An 18442-nucleotide genomic window follows, 5' to 3' on the forward strand; every position below is an offset into this window, starting at 1 on the left:
TGCTGGGATTTTAGGGTTTAACTCATTTCTAAAATGGCTGAATAGTAGACCATTTCAGGTTAGTGAGCCTTTGTGGGGTTTGAATGCTGGACTAGGATTCTGGAGACCAGGGTTCAAATTCCTGTTTGGCCATGGAAATCCACTAGATGACCCTGGGCACGTCACACTGTCTCATTCTAAGAAGAAGGCATTGGCAATTTCCCCAAACAAATCTTGCTAAGAAAATCTTGTGAAAGGTTCACCTTAGGAGCACATAAAATGAACTGAAAGCACAAAACAACATTTCAGGCTTACTATATTTTGTTTAAAATAAAAATATATCAATTGGGAGGATGAGTCATATGATCAAGATATCATGGACTGGTGAAATCATCTGAATAAATTTTCAATCTTATTGAAATCTGCAGTTTTATATTCCAGACAACCATGGTTAGAAATAGGCTTCAAGAAGGCTCCATATTCCAAAGAATGACCTAGCTCCTCATCTCTAGTTTTCTGCTTGAATTTCCAAAGACAGGAAAATATCAAATATAATTACTGGTTATATTTGTATCTCCCTGCATTTATTTTCCAAGCAAGTGTTGTCCTTTGCAGCTAGATGGCCAATTTATTGACATTCAACCCCGCTTCCCCCCCCCCCCCCAGTTGCTCCTTTGGAAATATTGTGCCTAACAACACCCACAGTAGTGGGATAAATTCATGAGATTTTCAGGGAAGAATGAACACTACACAGGAAGAAGTATTGCTGCAACCATAATTTGGAGGAGGATGTAAGTACAGCAAATCTTTCTATTGATTTTTCATGTAATCACTTTTTAAAGACCAGACGTTCTTTCTGCTCCTTTGAGGAAGGAGTTTGCATATTACTGCAAGTTCAATCTACATTTGCCAAGTGAAATAGGTAGAGGTAGTCTCAACATGGAAAGCATGAAACCATACAGTGGTTAAAAATGTTGAATTTATCAGGAAAAAAGATTGGTGGCAACCCAAACTAAATTCTACAAATATAGATGAATACATACGGGATTCAAATGCAGCTTTTGAGAGCTGAATACTTAGCTCTGTTTGAGCTATGGGTGAATCAACCAGTTTTACTCCCCCCCCCTTCTCCGCATGATTTTTATTGTTTGATATGTTCTTATTATAAAATGAGTAGAATGAAATTTTCATCTATCTCCAGAAGAATGAATGATTTCCATGGGACAGAGAAACAATGAACATTTGAGAACTGAGATCAATTCAGAATATATTTGAAGCTGAGTATCAAAAAATGGCTTTTCTAGTAAATCATCAATATCAGAGTTGAGAGCCAGTATGATCAGTAGTGACATAGTGTTGGACTAGTCACTTCATTGGACTAGGACTCTGAGAGACCAACGTCCAATCCCCGATTGGCCTGGAAACCCACTGGAAACGTCATATTTTCTTGGCCTCAGAAGAAGGCAAGAACAACTGTTGGCAAGCAAACTCCATGATAAGTTCACCTTAGCATCATAATAAACTGGACATTAATTAAAGTCACACAATACTAAATCAGAATTTTGGAAGACCTGGTATCTATTGTCCTTAGCCGGGGTTCAACCCCCCCCCCCAATTTTTCAGGTTTTAAAAAAACCTGGTTTACTCATGAATTTTAACTGATTAACCACATCCCCATGACTGTCCACTGAAGTTTATCTGTCTTGAGCAGGAGTCCTCAAACCTTTTAAGTGGAGGACCAGTTTATGGTTCTTCAGACTGTTGGGGGGCCAGACTATGATGAAATAGTCCAAAATTAGGATTGTTATTGTGTGCCTTCACGTTGTTTCAGACTTAGGTCAACCCTATGTCTAAAGTTTAGGACAGGGGCCAGGTAAATGACCTTGAGGGCTGCATCCATGCCTTAGTTTGAGGACCCTTAAGTTTATTGATGGAGCCTGATTTCTAAATTATTTTGCGTTATGGAACTCTTCATGATTAGCTAAAAAAAGTCCCACCCTGATTTTTTTTTCTGGCTGTGGCTCTGTCCTTAGCTATATGGTAAAGTTCTGCTTTATATGCAAAACCTCTCACTTTAGTTCCCTAGTCTCCTCATTTGAAAGTCTTATATATGTATGAGTAGTATGATATGCCAGACGTCTGCTTACATTTGATCTTGGATCTTAAAGATGTAACCCAGAACAAAAAAAAATCTACCAGGGTTTCAAAGACCTCTGGCTGAGGTTTGGGAGAACCACCGCTTGGCAGAATGTTATTCAAACTTTTTCTCTATAACATTCACAGCCTACTCAGCCACTAGAAAGGGTCTTAGACCAGCTAAGATATCAATAAGAACAAGAGGTAAGTGTCTTTTCTTTCAGACTTCTGTCACAAAAAATAACACAAAAAGAAAAAAAGGATGAGGTGGGAAAAGAGAGAATAAATCCAGTTCTAGATTAGGAATTGGCAATTTTAGCCTGATTTTAAACCCCCTGTGAACAGATCTGTTTAGGTCTCTGGCAGGAATCATTTGTCTCTCTGTTGCATTTATAAGGGAGAAGAAGGAAGAGAGAAGGAAGTTTCTAAAAAAGAAAAGATAAGAAAGAAAGGACAAGATGGAACAAGACAAGAAAAGGGGTTGAAGAAAGAGGAAGAAAAATGGGCTCTGCCCCTATGCTCCCACTGGCTTCAGCCCTTGCTACCACTTGTAATGCCTAGGTAAATAAACTTCTTGGAATAAAAAGTTTGCTCATCCTCAACTTAGATGGACCAATAGTATTACACATTATCAATCAGATGTTTGCAGGATTGTCTCTATGTGTCTCAACTGCCCCTCCCTATTGTTAGGATTTTCTATTATGTTGATGTTTTATTGTTGAAATATTCGCTTCACTGTTTTATTGTTGTATATGTCGGGCTTTGTCCCCATGTAAGCCGCTCCGAGTCCCTCCGGGGAGATGGGGCGGGGTATAAAAATAAAGTTATTATTATTATTATTATAAAACCCAGTGGTGCAGTGGGTTAAACCCTTGTGCTGGTAGATCTGATGACTTGAAGGTTGGGTTGCTGACATAAAGGTTGCCAATTCGAATCCAGCCCATTAAGAGCATGGATGAGCTCCTTCTATCAGTTCCAGCTCCATGTGGGGATATGAGAAAAGCCTCCCACAAGGATGGTAAAAACATCAAAAACATCCGGGCATCTCTCCGGGCAACGCTCTTACAGGCAGCCAGTTCTCTCACACCAGAAATGACTTGCAGTTTCTCAAGTCTCTCCTGACACACAAAAAAGTCAAAACTACCCAAACAAAAATACAAAAGCAGGATACTTATGGTTGAGCATTCAGCTCACAGCAAGCATGTGGCTGCAAAGAATTTATTGCTTAGGAGGCAAACATGCAGAGTTCAATCTTGAAGACTACAAAAAGTTTATTTACAAAAAAATTAATGACTACATTTCTTAATAGTAAATAATTGGGTCCTAGCTATTCGATAATGCCATCTCTTCTAGGGTTTCAAAGAGAGGGGAAAAACTCCAAGACACTACACCTCTCTGGCACACACAAGCAGAGACGTCTCAATAGACACAGCATACTCACGACATACTAAGATGTAAAAAAGTAAAGTCAGAAGTAAAGGCTTGCAGTAGAAAAGTATCCATTCTAAACAACCAATCAGAACAAGAGCAGAAACAGAGAAGAGAAGAAATAGATACCGGTACATTCCAAGGGAGGGAAGGGATTTCCCTCAGCCTATTCTAAAGCTAACTGTTCCTCATTGAGGATTACAGACTTGGACAGCGTGGGGTTAAACTCCAACACATATACGAATTCACCTCCCTAAAATTCTTACATTGCAATAACATAAAATATTTTTGAGCACTAAAAATACAGCCATCCAAAGACAAAGAGTTGGCAAAATTACCAAGGGAATGCGAATACAGCAATTGTAAAAGTTCTTGGAGTGAAAGATTTCACCATAGGGTTGTTGAGTGTTTTCCGAGTTGTATGGCTATATTCCAGAAGTATTCTCTCCTAACGTTTTGCCCACATCTATGGCAGGCATCCTCAGAGGTTGTAAGGTATGCCTGCCATAGATGTGGGCAAAACATCAGGAGACAATACTTCTGGAACATGGCCATACAGCCTGGAAAACACACAACAACCCTGTGATTCCAGCTATGAAAGCCTTCGACGACTTCACCACTGTCTCACACTGTGGAATGCTGAAAATGTGTGGATTGAAGAAACATTTCATGATGGACAGAATTCTTATTTTTGGGTAGGGCAGTTTCTTCATGTGATCCTCTTCCAATACCTATGCATCTGGTTGGTAGACACATTCTCCACAACGAATATATCTCAACTGGTTTCAGAGCCGTTGAAGTCAATAGGCATCATGGTAGACAGTATGAAAGCAACTTATCTACTTACTATATGATATTCATATGCTGCAAACACTTTCGATTGTTTGGACAAGAGACACCACCCCCACCACCACACATACCCTTTTAGCACTGATGTGAGAGAGATAATGGAAATAAAGAAAAGCAGCTTCTATAAATCAGGGTGGGATATAGCAGCTTTGAGTCCACCTCCAGTCTTTAAGGGTTTTTTGGCAGCTTTTCACTCCTCCAGATTCCCTGAAGCCTTCTAAAAGTGAATGATGCCTCCAGAAGTGGAATTCACCTTTTAAATAGATTGCAGCCACCCACAGCACCTGCTGCTGTTGTACAGAAAAACATACACCAACTTTACAAAGGTAAAAGTTTTCCTTCAGCCAATGTTTTGTTTTGAGGGGCATATTTGGCAGCCTCCAAAGGTTTCAGAGGATCCTAGGGACAGGAAAATTGGCACTTGGAACTGCCACAGTTGCCCAACATGGCCACAAATGACCGTTCCTATTGGAAACAAATTCATTTCCATGAAGAATGGATTAACACTGAATCAGTCTCCACTGGGGCTTGTCACCTTTTCCCCATTTTTTATTCAGGGTGATGATACATTGCTCCCTTCTCAATTTTAGCAGCAGGTCTATAACACAGACCAGGTTGAGAGTGAATAACTGGGAACCAATGTGTTTTGTGGCTGAGTGAGGAATGACCCTGAGTCTCCCTCATCTTAGTCTGATCTTTTAAAGGCAAGAATGGAAATTCCAGAATATTTGTTGACTTTGCAAATAATGACCTGGATTTCAGCTCTCTTCCTTTGTCAGAAGAAGATGTGTCAGAGTGTACTCTTCATAGATAAAGGTAAAGGTGAATGTTTTCCCCTGACATTAAGTCTAGTCGTGTCTGACTCTGGGGGTTGGTGCTCCTCTCCATTTCTAAGATGAAGAGCTGGTGTTGTCTGTAAACACCTCTAAGGTAATATGGCCAGCATGACTGCATGGAGCACCATTACCTTCCTGCCGAAGTAGTACCTATTGATCTACTCACATTTGCATGTTTTCGAACTGCTAGGTTGGCAGAAGCTGGGGCTAACAGCGGGAGCTCACTGGCTCCTCAGATTCGAACCGGTGACCTTTCAGTCAGCAAGTTCAGCAGCTCAGCACTTTAATCCGCTGTGCCATTCATACATAAAAGAAGACCTCATTTTTTGTCAAACAATACCATTTCGTAAGGGCGTCAGTGAGGCATAACAGTTTGAGTTCTGGACCAAATCACACCCCAGCTCAGCCATGAAACCAACAGGAAGGCTTTGGGCAAGTCACACTCTCTCAGCCTCAGGGGAGGGCAATGGCAATCATTTGCCAAGAAAACCCCATGATAGAGTTGTCATAAGTTGGCACTGACTTGAAGACAATAACAATAAAGAAGTAATGTGTTGTAGAAGGCTTTCATAGCCAGAATCACTGGATTGCTGTGAGTTTTCCGGGCCGTATGGCCATGTTCCAGAAGCATAATCTTCTGACATTTTGCCCACATCTATGGCAGGCATCCTCAGAGGTTGTGAGGTCTGTTGGAAATTAGGCAAGTGGTGTAATATATATGTGGAATTTCCAGGGTGGAAGAAAGAACTATTGTCTGTTTGAGGCAAGTGTGAATGTTTCAATTGGCCACCTTGATTTTCATTGAATAGCTTTGCAGCTTCAAAGCCTGGCTGCTTCCTGCCTGGGGGAATCCAGTTTTAAACAATTCTAAAATCAGGACAGTAAATAAAGAACAACACTAAAAAAACAGGAGAATTCCAGACAGAAAACAATCAAGGCTCTTAACACCTTTCAACAAAGGATTCCCCTGGGCAAGAAGTAGCCAGGCTTTGAATCAATGCTAATCAAGATGGCCAATTGCAGCATTCACACTTGCCCCCAACAGAGAAGAGTTCTTTCTCCCACCCTGGACCTTCCACAGATATATAAACTCCACCTGCCAAGTTTCCAACAGACCTCACAACCTCTGAGGATGCCTGCCATAGATGTGGGCAAAACGTCAGGAGAGAATGCTTCTGGAACATTGCCATACAGCCTGGAAAGTTCACAGCAACCCATTAAAGTAGAAGCTTCCCTGTGATCTCTCTGCATGAACCACTCCCCATGCTAGGTTTGAAACAATTCCTTCTTGAAGTAACTATATTACAAATGAAAACAAGAAGTGAAATCATTGTAATAACTCTTGAAGCCCCCTTTCCATTGACCTATTTATTGCATATTGGTTTACATTAAATGTTGGATTTTATTATTACAAAAATGGAATTCAATGGAAAGGTTAATTTGAAACACAAGGAAATAGGAGAACAATGGAAATCTGGGCAAAAACTATTTCTTCATCCCTTGAAGAAATACATGTGGGGAGCAGCACGGATGGGCAAAACTCAAACCTTGGTTAGGGAAAGACATTTTGAGATGAATCTCTCTGTGACGTTATTCTTTTTTTTAAAAAAAATCAACCTTTTAGCCAAGTAATCAATTCAATTAATACTTATAGTTTAATGAATTGTTTAATGAACTGTGTTATAGTATTTTGTAAAACCAATTACATAAGCTAGATTTAAATGCTTTTTTTTGTCAAAGACCATATGCCTTTGCGGGTGATAGTAAGAAGGGAATATTGCCCATGATGAGGGGCAGTGCAAGCAATAGGCACAGCTAAAACCAAGAGCTTTAGAAAAATCATTCCCTTTCCTTCCCTCATTTCATATTTCTTCTGTGTTGTTTTTTGTGCAAACATAGGGAAAAAAGAAGAATACATGAAAAGTTATTTTAAAAGTATAAATAAACAATCCTTTGCACAGCACTATTTCCAAATACTTTTAAAACATCTATAACATAGTACAGTGGGCCCTTGGTATCTGCTGGGCTTTTGTTCTGGGACCCCTTATGGGAACCAAAATCTGTGAACCCTCAATCCCAGAATATGTAATGGTGTAGTAAAATGTTCCTTATGTAAAAGGCGGAGCCCCTGATGGGGCAGCGGATTAAACCACTGAGCTGCTGAACTTGCTGATCAAAAGGTCAGCAGTTCGAATCTAGGGAGCGGAGTGAGCTTTTGCCGTTAGCCCCAGCTTCTGCCAACCTAGCCGTTCGAAAACATGCAAATGTGAATTGATCAATAGGTACCGCTTCAGCACGAAGGTAATGGCATTCCATGCAGTCATGCTGCCCACATGACCTTGGAGGCATCTACGAACAATGCCGGCTCTTCGGCTTAGAAATGGAGATGAGCACCAACCCCCAGAGTAGGACACGACTAAACTTAATGTTAAGGGGAAACCTTTACCTTTTCCTAGATAAAAGGGCAAAATCAAGGGTTGCCTTTTGAATTTTGTTTTAAAGTCTTTTTAAGACAAGGAGAGTGGAATCCGTGGATGCATAGTCCATGAATACAGTTTCCCACAAGAGGGAATTCACAGATTGGAAGAAACCGCAAAAAAGGCTCTACCATGTGTCTTCAAATGCAACTGGGCTCGCAGTGGGATGAAGGGAGTGCCAGCTCTGAGCATCTTGAAATTTGGGCAGTCTCATACTCACATCAGATATTTCCTCTTTGGAACATCTCTGAGTTTGTTCTGCTCAGTTTGACTATGGAACCTGCTATATATTGAGATCAATCTGCCTACATATCTTTGATGCAGAATGTTGTCTTTTACACATTCCAGAGAGGGGCCCAGATGCTGCTGAGAAGTCTTTCTCTAGGGAAGCAAGGTCGGAGGCTGAAATGAGTTCAGAGGATGAAATCACAGGTGGAGAGTATAATGAGCTGATAGATAGAAGACTTAGTTTTCATAACCTCCATGCTGCTCAACAGAATCTCTAAAGGTCACAGCGCTTGTAAGAGAAGAAGCCATTATCAAGTAGTCAGGGAAAACAGCATGATTTAATGTGTATATTAGAGAGGCCAAGGGGATTTTTCCAGCAGTCTGGACGATGTTGTTAAGTGAGGTAACATCTCTTGCCAAGTCCTACTCAAGCCTGCTAAGTGAATTCTAGTTTCATGTCTTTGCTCATGTTTCATGCTTCCAAATTTGAAATAATGTTCCTGGATTTTTGTATTGGAATTTATTCTGCTTGTATTCCTGGTTCTTTTGAATTCCTGTGCTGGATGTCCTGTTGCTTTGAGTTTTTGAAACCACTCCTGTACCTTGAACCTTTTTGGACTATTTCATACATATAGACTTTGTAGATTTAGTACTTTTGCTGAATTGCTTTTTATATGATCTTCAGTAAACTGCTTTGCTGATTTAACTTGGACCTGAGTGCAGTGGTTAAGTATAGAAGTGCTTCCTGCCCTGGATTACAACAATGTGCAATTCCAGTTGCCATTCCAAAAAACAAACAAACACATGTTTTCTAATATGGTAGGGGTTTGCTGGAGATATTTGGAGTCTTCAAAGAGGAACCACATGGAAAGAGACGATAAGATACTATGCCTAAACAAAACAATTTGTAACAAATATCAAATATATTCATTTTGATGGCCTCTTCACTGGAAAGGATGAAAAAGAGGGGATGGGCTTAGCCCTTTCTTTATTTTCAACTGAAGTTCCCTTTTTCTGACTGTTTTTCAGTCACAGACTTAAATAAGAATATGGTTTTAGAATTCCATAGAGAATTCAATACAAAGGGAGAATTTTTAAGGGAGTAAATGCATGGATGTACACTGAAGATAACAGGGTTTGGTCAAACTTTGATTGTAGCACATCTTGTATAACCAAAATGGCTTTGGTTAAGATGGGCAACATGTGACCTTATATATTGTGCTGAAGCACAACACTCATCCATTCTAGCCAGCACAATCAATTCTGAAGTATGATGGGAGTTGCAATCCAATGGCATCTCTATGCTGAGACATTATTTACACCCTTCAAGAGCATCCAGATTATTAATACAGCCATATTGGTTATATCTCCATTACAATCACACATGAGAAGCAACAACAAAGACAAATCATTTAGCTGTATTTAGGTGCTATTCTGAGGTTACTCCCCAATTGTGAGACAAGTTTTTCAAAGCTTTTTTAAAAACTGAGCATAGAAAAGTAACTTTCTTAGTCCACACTCCTCAGAGTTCTTAGTTAAGGTCTGAAAGGGAAACTCTTGAAGTCTCCTTGTTACCTGCCCTACCATATCTAGCTGAAATAGAAAAGCACTTGTCTGTCTCCCCATAGGTTTGGGAAAGATCAAGAGGAACATATTTAAAGGCTTCACGATTTGGACAAACTCCCAGATGGAACGAATGAAGTGTATGGTGTGCAGAGACTTTCCTGAAAAGGGTTAAAAACTCAAGGATCTTTCCTACACTCTAGGGAAATGACTCAGATTTCAGCCCTGGCCAAACGCTTTCCTTTGTCCATTACCTTGATTGTCTTCTGAAAGTGCTAGATGGATATCAGGCTTTGGCAAAATCTAATCGGGAGCGGCTCTCCTTGAAAGACAGGCAATAAGGCCCAGGCTGTCTCATTCAAGACCTTCTCTTTAGCTACAGTTGAGCAGTACCTCTGAATTTGCAGCATCATTTCAAGCTCCCAAGTTTCCTAGTCTGATGCTTTTTCTCTAGGCAAGATGTCAGGGTGGCAGGTTCGAGATGGGACTAGACAGTCTCCTTCAAGAATGGTTTGTCTGTGCTATGTCAGGTGATCCCACCTGTGTTTCCCTGGTTATTGATATGGACACCTGGGGAAATACATCCTTCTCTTTTGTGTTTGGAGGCTATCCGCTTTGGGGAAGAGGCCCCATAGGATGCTCAGTCTTTGTCAATCACACTCCAAACTGCTAATCTGTCTTCCCTTTTCAGCCCCATTATAGTTGTATGTGATTGTTCACCTTTGTAATCATGCCTCTTTCTCTTCTTTGAAAAAAAAATCAAATCATCTAACAACCAAGCGATATCACATATTTCAAAATGAAAAACTACAAATAATTTTAAAAAGGAAAAGAGCAACAAAAACAACAGTACCTTCAAAAGTTCAAACAACAGCAGATCAAAAAGGAAGGAGGAGAGCAATTCAGGCAAAAGAGAACCCAAGTACAGATATCACCCACTGTCTTCCTGAAAATACATGTGGTGTCGGAAACCATGTTTGCTTTTGGAGATTGTGGGGCTTCTCTGGGATGTAATTATGGAGCAGGATGGTAAAATGAGGGCACTTTTCTCTTTTTTGTAGTTACTTTTTATTTTATTTTTTTCCTTTTTTAAAAAGTTTTTATTGAGTGATTTAATGACATACAAAATGTAAAAAGAAAACTAGAGATAATCAAGTACACATAATACAGGTATGCCATTCTCCCAAACAAGTACATTGCCACATTCTCTTGTATGTAACACATCCCCATAACAGATTGTAATACAGAAATATGTATGCCTTGACCTCTGTAATATTTTCATCCTCTAACTCTATTACATACTTGTTATATTTGCCTCTATCTGCCTTCCCTTGTTTCCTCTCACCTGGTGCTGACCCTTCATCCCAGACCAGACCATTCCATTGTTTCTATTACAGGTTTGTTCCCCTTACCTTCTAAATATGCAAATTCTATAATTTTTCCCCTTATCTTCCCGGCACTGTTCTCAAACAAGAACTGCCCCCAATAAAATTTCACTCCATTCCCAAAAATTTGAGAGCTGCAGAGAATGTTACACTGGAAAGTGTTCATGCCTAAAACTCTTCTATTTGCTGCATTCCCATTCCCTTGGGTGCTATCTCTTTGCTTTGGACACCTAAGCTGCATTTCTAAATGCTCATCTGAAGTTTTAAATGACTGCAATGCTGAAATTGGGGGGCTGAAGGAAAATTTAATTGGGTGTGTGTGAGAGAGAATAATTATTTATGGGCAATGCATTTACCCCAGCATTGCTATAACCCACGTCCTCTACAGGAGTATCATCATAACCAAAATATTAAAGCATTGCACATACACACATTGTTTGCAGATCTTCAAGAAGTGAATTGTCATGCACAGCCAGGCTGCAATCTGATCTACATTTGCTATGGAAAAGTAGATAATGGATGAACAGACAGACATTTCCATTGGATGGGTGCCTTCAGGTTTTCTTTTGAATAACAAATGATGATGTAATGTGAGCAGGGATTATACACAGTTGAGTAGGTTTCAACCCTAGTGACAGAGTTGTGTTATTTTCACACTCTCACCTTTTCTCTGCCCCCGATATACTGTGAATGCTTTCTCCCTCATGTTTTTGTTCCAATTCTTCCAATGCTTTGTTTTATTGAGGGCACACATACTTCTTGAACACTGGCATCCCCAATATTCAGAATACACATTGGAAATGTGAATGCTGTTGACATTATTTACAATGTGAATATCTGCAAAAAGCCAAAACAAAACAAACAAATACAAATTTATATGAAGTACAGAATATGGAATTCCTTATGTATAATATTGGGGTTTTGACCCAAATGGTGCAAACATACTATTTTCATCAGGGATTAATGAGTGATTAGATCATAGGTCTTCCTGTTATACCATTTATAACTGGGAAGGTATGATGAGGAACATAATCCCCTTTTTCATCCCACAGAGATAACAAACCTGCTATAACATCCATGATTAAAATCATGGTAATAGTGAAGGATCTTTGGCTTTTCCATAATCCTGCTTTACCATTTCCAGCTAACTAGAATTTGGATACTCTGGGGGCTTATTTAAAGCTGTGTGGTCCAGTTTCTTTTTCTTATTAATGGTACAGTAGAGTCTCACTTATCCAAGCATCGCTTATCCAAGCTTCTGGATTATCCAAGCCATTTCTGTAGTCAATGTTTTCAATATATCGTGATATTTTGGTGCTAAATTCGTAAATACAGTAATTACATCATAACATTACTGCGTATTGAACTACTTTTTCTGTCAAATTTGTTGTATAACATGATGTTTTGGTGCTTAATTTGTAAAATCATAACCTAATTTGATGTTTAATAGGCTTTTCCTTAATCCCTCCTTATTATCCAAGATATTTGCTTATCCAAGCTTCTGCCGGCCCGTTTAACTTGGATAAATGAGACTCTACTGTAATCTCCAGTTTTAACACAACAAAGCAAACATTCATGCTCAAAATCTCAGGTGTGTTGATATGCATCTGCCTTCAAGCTGCCTGTCAATTTATGGTGTTTTTATGCAAGCAGAGCTGGTTTTGCCGTTTCTTTCTTCTGAAATACAGCATACAGCACCTGGTATTTGTGGATGGTCTCCCATCCAAATATTAATCATAAGTGACCCTGCTTAGCTTTCAAGATAGGTTTGGTAGGGTAATGTAATAATAAATTTATTTCTCACTTGCCTTTCTTTGAATTTCTGGATCAATTCAAAATACCGCTTTCAATGGCTTGGAGCTATACTACCGTAAGTACTTTTACCTATATAATCCTGCCTATATACTAAAATCTCTTTCCGTTTAGTTATGTTGGCATTTATAAGAGACAACACTTTCTTATCGCCCCCAAATTGTGAACCACCCCCCTCCAATAGTTCTCATTTCAATATTGATCCTTTAATACAGCTTAAGCTTAAATATGGTTTTTTTCATTGCTTTGAGGCCACCAACAGTTCCTGTGTTTACAGCAGCTTAATTGTTCTTCAAGTATGGACTACTACATATCTATCGTGTATGGGTTTATTCAGCTGATTTTAAAATAGATACAACTAATTTAAATGTTTTAATGTTTAATGTTTTTAATGTTTAATGTTTTTAATGTTTTAATGTTTGTGTATATTTATAATTATTTTATGTTCTGGCATGGAATGCTTGCCATATATATGTTGTGCTCCGCCCTGAGTCCCCTTCGGGATGAGAAGGGCAAAATATAAATGTTATAAATAAATAAATAAATAAATTTATTTGAGTACGGACTACTACATTTGTGTCATGTATGGGTTTATTCGAGTACGGACTACTACACTTTTTAAACTCCTTTTTTTTGGTACATCAAAGAGCATAGTTCTATAACTTGTCTTCAACATCCTTGAAATAGATGAATAAACTATATGTTCCCAAATGTTCAGTCTTGCTTAATGGCATGATCAGTACTCTGCTGGCTAACTGGCTCAAACCAAAATCAACAGAATCCAGCTTATCTTCATAGACACAGGAAGGGTTTGGATTGTCTATCGCAAGTTGGAAAATTGGACTGTTGGTAAGGGTGCGGTCTATATTTTGTCCACCCTGACCAAAGCAAGAGCAAAACAGCTCAGAGAGCTTGTTGAAAATGAAAATAAGAATCTGTTTCAATTTGTTATTGGGTGCCTTCAAGCGATTTCTGACTTATGGCAACCCTAACGTGACTCTATCATGGCGTTTGCTAAAACTAGAGGTGTGTGACTAGAGGCTTTCATGGCTGTGTGTTGATTCAAACTCAGAGAGTTTCAGTCCAGCACTCAGATCACTTTATTATAAAAAGCATCCTTGCTGGGAGATGGGCCATAAAGTTGAATGGGATCTGCATCTAGGAAAGCATATCTAGAATTTAAATACTAGTTGGTCATATTAATCATCTCCAGGTTAGTAGTGATCCATGGACCAGTGCCAACTTGCATAGATCTTCTAAGAAAGAATGACATAATGGCCATAAATATGAAACTAGTCCCAGTACTGGTCTCTGACATCTGACAGACAGAGAGGCACTGCTCTAGGTGACCATGTAGAGAAATATTACTGACATTTTAGGCTTTCCAAAGTCAGTAAAGTCAATTGTTTCCAAACAACAAATGATTCATATTGGAATACATGAATAAGTAAGCTAGCAGCTTTTAGTTATGAGCTAGTTTTGCTGACAAGCTAACTTTTGCAGACTTATTTCCCTGCCTACCTTAGAGGGCTTGTGTCAATTTGGATATTTCTTGTTTGTTTTTTTTTCAAGTCCAAGGATTAAAAGATTCACCATCATTAAAGAGGATTATAATCATCTCTGCTTTTTAAGCGCTCTTTGAAAGAGGAGAGGGAAATCCACCCACACACCATGTTTCAAACCACCCTGAAGATGTTTAGTGGAGCACAATCTGCTCTAAGTGCTTTTCTATGCAAGGAGAGTGTGGGAAAACCCCTCTGTGTCATTCTGTTTTATTGGTTGGTTAGAAGCATAATCCTTTCCGTATTTTTGGTTTTGTCGAGAGCTGTACGCCTCCCACTGACTTGCTGTCCTCTGCGAAGCATTTCCAGGAACTGCCCTTGTGGCAAGATTTCAGCACCACAAACAGTGCTCCGCTGCAGCTCTGGGTTATTGTAGCAAAGAGCAAATGGGCTGCTATGGAAAGTTTCCCAACTGCATTTGTAGCACTTGAAAGCCACGCTTCGGCTTGTGTTGTCTCCATCTCCCCATCTTTTACTTCTTCCTCCTCTGCAAAGGAAAGGCATCTGATAGCTTCAGTGTCTTCCTCCTCCAAGACGCAATGGGGAGTTTTATTTCCTAGCTTTTTAAAATATTTATTTCTGGTTTTTGAATGCCAGCAACTGAATTGAGATCATGGACTATACAGGCACCAAAGCCACAATTCAAAGCATATGAGAAGGGGAACAAGATGTTGAAGAGAAGCATGAATCCATAGTGAAAGAGCCTGCCTCAACTAGCAATTTATCTCACATTTGTCATTTAAATAAGGACCTAGTGTGGGGCATTGTCATCATCGCTTTGGCTGTTGTAACCAGGAATTGTGCTGATTCACTGTACTGGCATGGTGGTAGCAATGGCAACAGGAAGAAAATGGTCATGGTTGTACCAATCATGAAGAACAACAGGTATTGGAGAGTTTTTCTTTAGGGTGAGACAAGGAGTCAGCATGGTGGTTTGTATTGGACCAAGCCTCTAGGAGACCAAGCTTTGAATCTTTGCTTAGCTATAAAGTGATCTTGAGTGACTCATACATTCCCATCTTAAGCGAAGAACAACGACAAACATCTTCTAAACAAATCATGACAAAAAGCCCTCCATGACAGGTTTGCCTTAGACTTACTATAACTCAGAAATGATTTGAAGGCACGCAACAACAAGGTGTTTCGTGAATGGTGAATTTGCAAACTGGCTTCTTTAGTTTAATGAAATCATTATGTTGTTGAAAGACCCAAAGGCCATCTAGGGCAGAATTGGTAATTCTGACTCGTTTGCTTACATGTTGTTTATTGTTTGTTTATTTATACCCTGCTTTATCTCCCTTTCTGGATGAACATTTCAAACTTTCTGATCTAGATATTCCGCTGCTGACTCAGACTATGTGGGAAGAGCTGGGCCTCTCTCAAATTAGAGATTTTATCAATGTATTTATTTAACTTTAAACTGCCTAATTATCCAACAATAACATATAAAATGATAAGTAATGACAAAAACATCACATAGCCTCAACATAATTGCTAGTCCCAACTAGGGAAAACTCATTGGGAATTGTGTTGTTGAAGGCTTTCATGGCCTGAATCACTGGGTTGCTATGAGTTTTCTGGGCTGTTTGGCCATGTTCCAGAAATATTCTATCCTGGCGTTTTACCCACATCTGTGGTAGGTATCCTCATTGAGAATTAGTAGAACTTACATCCATGCTGATTTACTATTTCCATTGATTCAATCCATCTATTCCAGGTGGAATAACAGGAAGATTTAGACCAATGAAACCCAAAGCAAGAAGTTGAAAGACTGTAGCATATCAAAAATAACAGCAAAATAAATAAAAGAGAAGTTCTAAATGTATGGAAAAAACCCTAGTACAATCAGCTCTCAATATCGAATTCTACACCCATGGATTCCATCATCCACACATTGAAAATGTTCCCCACCCAAAATAAGCAAATAAACAAACCTCAATTTTGCCATTTTTATAATTAGCCATTGTAGATCATGGTATTTGTACCTCCATGGATTTTGATATCCATGGGATGACCTGGAACAAAAATCAATGGATATCAAGGGCGCACTGCAATTGAAAGCCCAGAGAATAAGAAAAGCCTCCCATCTGGCACTTAAAAGATCGCAAAGAAGGTACCAGGAGAGCCTCTCAGGGCAGGCATTGCATAGACAGGGTACCACCCTTTCTCTTGTTTGACTCATCTGACAAGGGGGCCTGAAGGAGATTTCTTAGGATCTGCATTGGTAGACATGAGAGGGTCCATGCGCATTCAGAAGAATGAGGAAATTTTTCTTTCATAACATATGACTGATGTCTCTGTTCTGCTCCATGAAAGGGAGCATTCTGTGTATATAATGGAATATGCGCATAAATGTGTGCCTTCCACTGAACTGAAGCCAGTTCTAAGCAGTTCATGCATCTGAGCTCCCATATTTAAAACACAATAATAACAAGATGCATAGTCACTACCACGGCTACACCAAAGTATAATAGTCCCTTGATAGCATTCTGTGACTTGCCATGGGGACATGCAAAATGTGGAAGGCACATTGGCTTGTGTCCTACTGGTTAGAGTCACTAAATTAATTGCTGGATGGTGAGCCAACACTACTGAGTCAATGGCTCTACTCTAGTTGAAGCTAACAATACATTTCAGGCATTGAAGAGTTTCAGTATTTTTGGCATGGAAGAGTTTTGTGGGCCACCGTGGGCCCTTGGTATCCTTTGAGGTCTGATTCCAAGAACCCCCTGCAGATATCAAAATCTGTGGATACATTATACACAATGGCATAGTACAACCACATCCCTTATATAATATGACACCTTATTAAGAAAGTCTAAAGTTGGCCTTTTTCTTTCCTGTCTTTGGAATTTAAGCTTCTGTATTTCTGAAGGGATTTCAAACTGCTTATGTCTTGTTTTACATTTTAAAAAAAGATATTGTGAGTTCAATCCAGAAAGGATTTTGAGAAGGTATAAAATTATGTTTTTTCCTAGGTTCTTGAATGCAGCTTGACTGGAAAGGTATGGTATAAGTTACATTTCTAAATGAGCAAAGGCATGATTTTCAGAAGTCCTCCTAAATACTTCTGATAAAAACAAACTTATTGTTTAAAGGTAGAATGATTCTCTCCAATGTGCATGATATACTGGCATGACCTGGAGCATGATTATGGAGCAGTATATTTGAAAAAAAAATTGTTGTTCTTTAGATACTTCAGAATATTGGTAGTTTCTTAATGTGAATCTGCCTGTGACTTAAAAACCAGAAGTGCGTGGGCTTCTCTTTGCCCTTCTACCCTAATAGGCATTGCTGGTAAAAAACATTGGAGAGGACCTTCTTGGTGGCTACTCTCAGGTTCTGGAACTCTCTTCTCAGACTGGATAGATAAAACCTTCCTTATTATCCTTCTGCAGGCAGTTGAAGACGTCCTTATTCTGAAAAGTCTTTGAGAACTGAGTTTTTAGTGGGAAAGTAACTTGTATAACCTACAGCACAACCTTTGTGTCCACATGAGATAGGCTCTCAGAATGTGAAAGGGTAAGAGAAATTGTGGATAATATCAAGACTACTTTAAGGAATAACTTCTGTGCAATAATACAACAGAGTCATGGCAGAGGACCTAGAAATGCTTAGGTAAAGGTTTCCCCTGACATTAAGTGTAGCCGTGTCCAACTGTGAGGGTTGGTGCTCATCTTCATTTCTAAGCCGAAGAGTCAGCATTGTCCATAGACACTTCCTAGGTGATGTAGCCAGCATGACTGCATGGAGTGCCATTACCTTCCAGCAGAAGCAGTACCTATTGATCAGTACCTACTCACATTTGCATGTTTTTGAACTGCTAGGTTGGCAGAAGCTGGGGCTAATAGCGGGAGCTCACTCTGCTCCCCAGATTCAAACCGCCAGCCTTTCAGTCAGCCAGTTCAGCAGCTCAGAGGTTTAACCCACTGCGCCACCGGAGGCTCCTGAAAATGCTTAGAGAGGACATATTCAGTCAAAAGTAGATAAATGAAGCACAGTGGTCCTGAATATATAAGGATTGTACTATACTGGAATTGCTAATCAGTTATTTTAATGGTTTAACAATGGCGCAGTGGGTTAAACCCTTTTGCCGGCAGGACTACTGACTTGAAGGTTGGGTTGCTGATCTGAAGGTTGCCGTTTCGAATCCAACCCAGGGATGAGCTCCTTCTGTCAGTTCCAGC

The 18442-nt window shown here is 39.5% G+C and overlaps 2 long non-coding RNA genes across 4 annotated transcripts in view; one reads left to right on the forward strand and one right to left on the reverse strand.

Moving 5' to 3' along the window:
* LOC134294767 (uncharacterized) overlaps nucleotides 1–2962 on the forward strand; it is a 19035-nt gene extending 16073 nt beyond the window's left edge. For all 3 annotated transcript variants that reach the window (XR_010001460.1, XR_010001459.1, XR_010001461.1), the window contains one exon: nucleotides 646–2962. This is a non-coding gene — a long non-coding RNA (uncharacterized LOC134294767). The remainder of the gene's footprint in view (nucleotides 1–645) is intronic.
* LOC134294768 (uncharacterized) overlaps nucleotides 1–18148 on the reverse strand; it is a 21208-nt gene extending 3060 nt beyond the window's left edge. The window contains exon 1 of the long non-coding RNA XR_010001462.1: nucleotides 11545–18148. This is a non-coding gene — a long non-coding RNA (uncharacterized LOC134294768). The remainder of the gene's footprint in view (nucleotides 1–11544) is intronic.
* Nucleotides 18149–18442: the final 294 nt, after the last annotated feature.

Source organism: Anolis carolinensis, unplaced genomic scaffold (genome assembly GCF_035594765.1).
Source record: "Anolis carolinensis isolate JA03-04 unplaced genomic scaffold, rAnoCar3.1.pri scaffold_20, whole genome shotgun sequence".
In the NCBI taxonomy this organism is placed as follows: domain Eukaryota; kingdom Metazoa; phylum Chordata; class Lepidosauria; order Squamata; family Dactyloidae; genus Anolis; species Anolis carolinensis.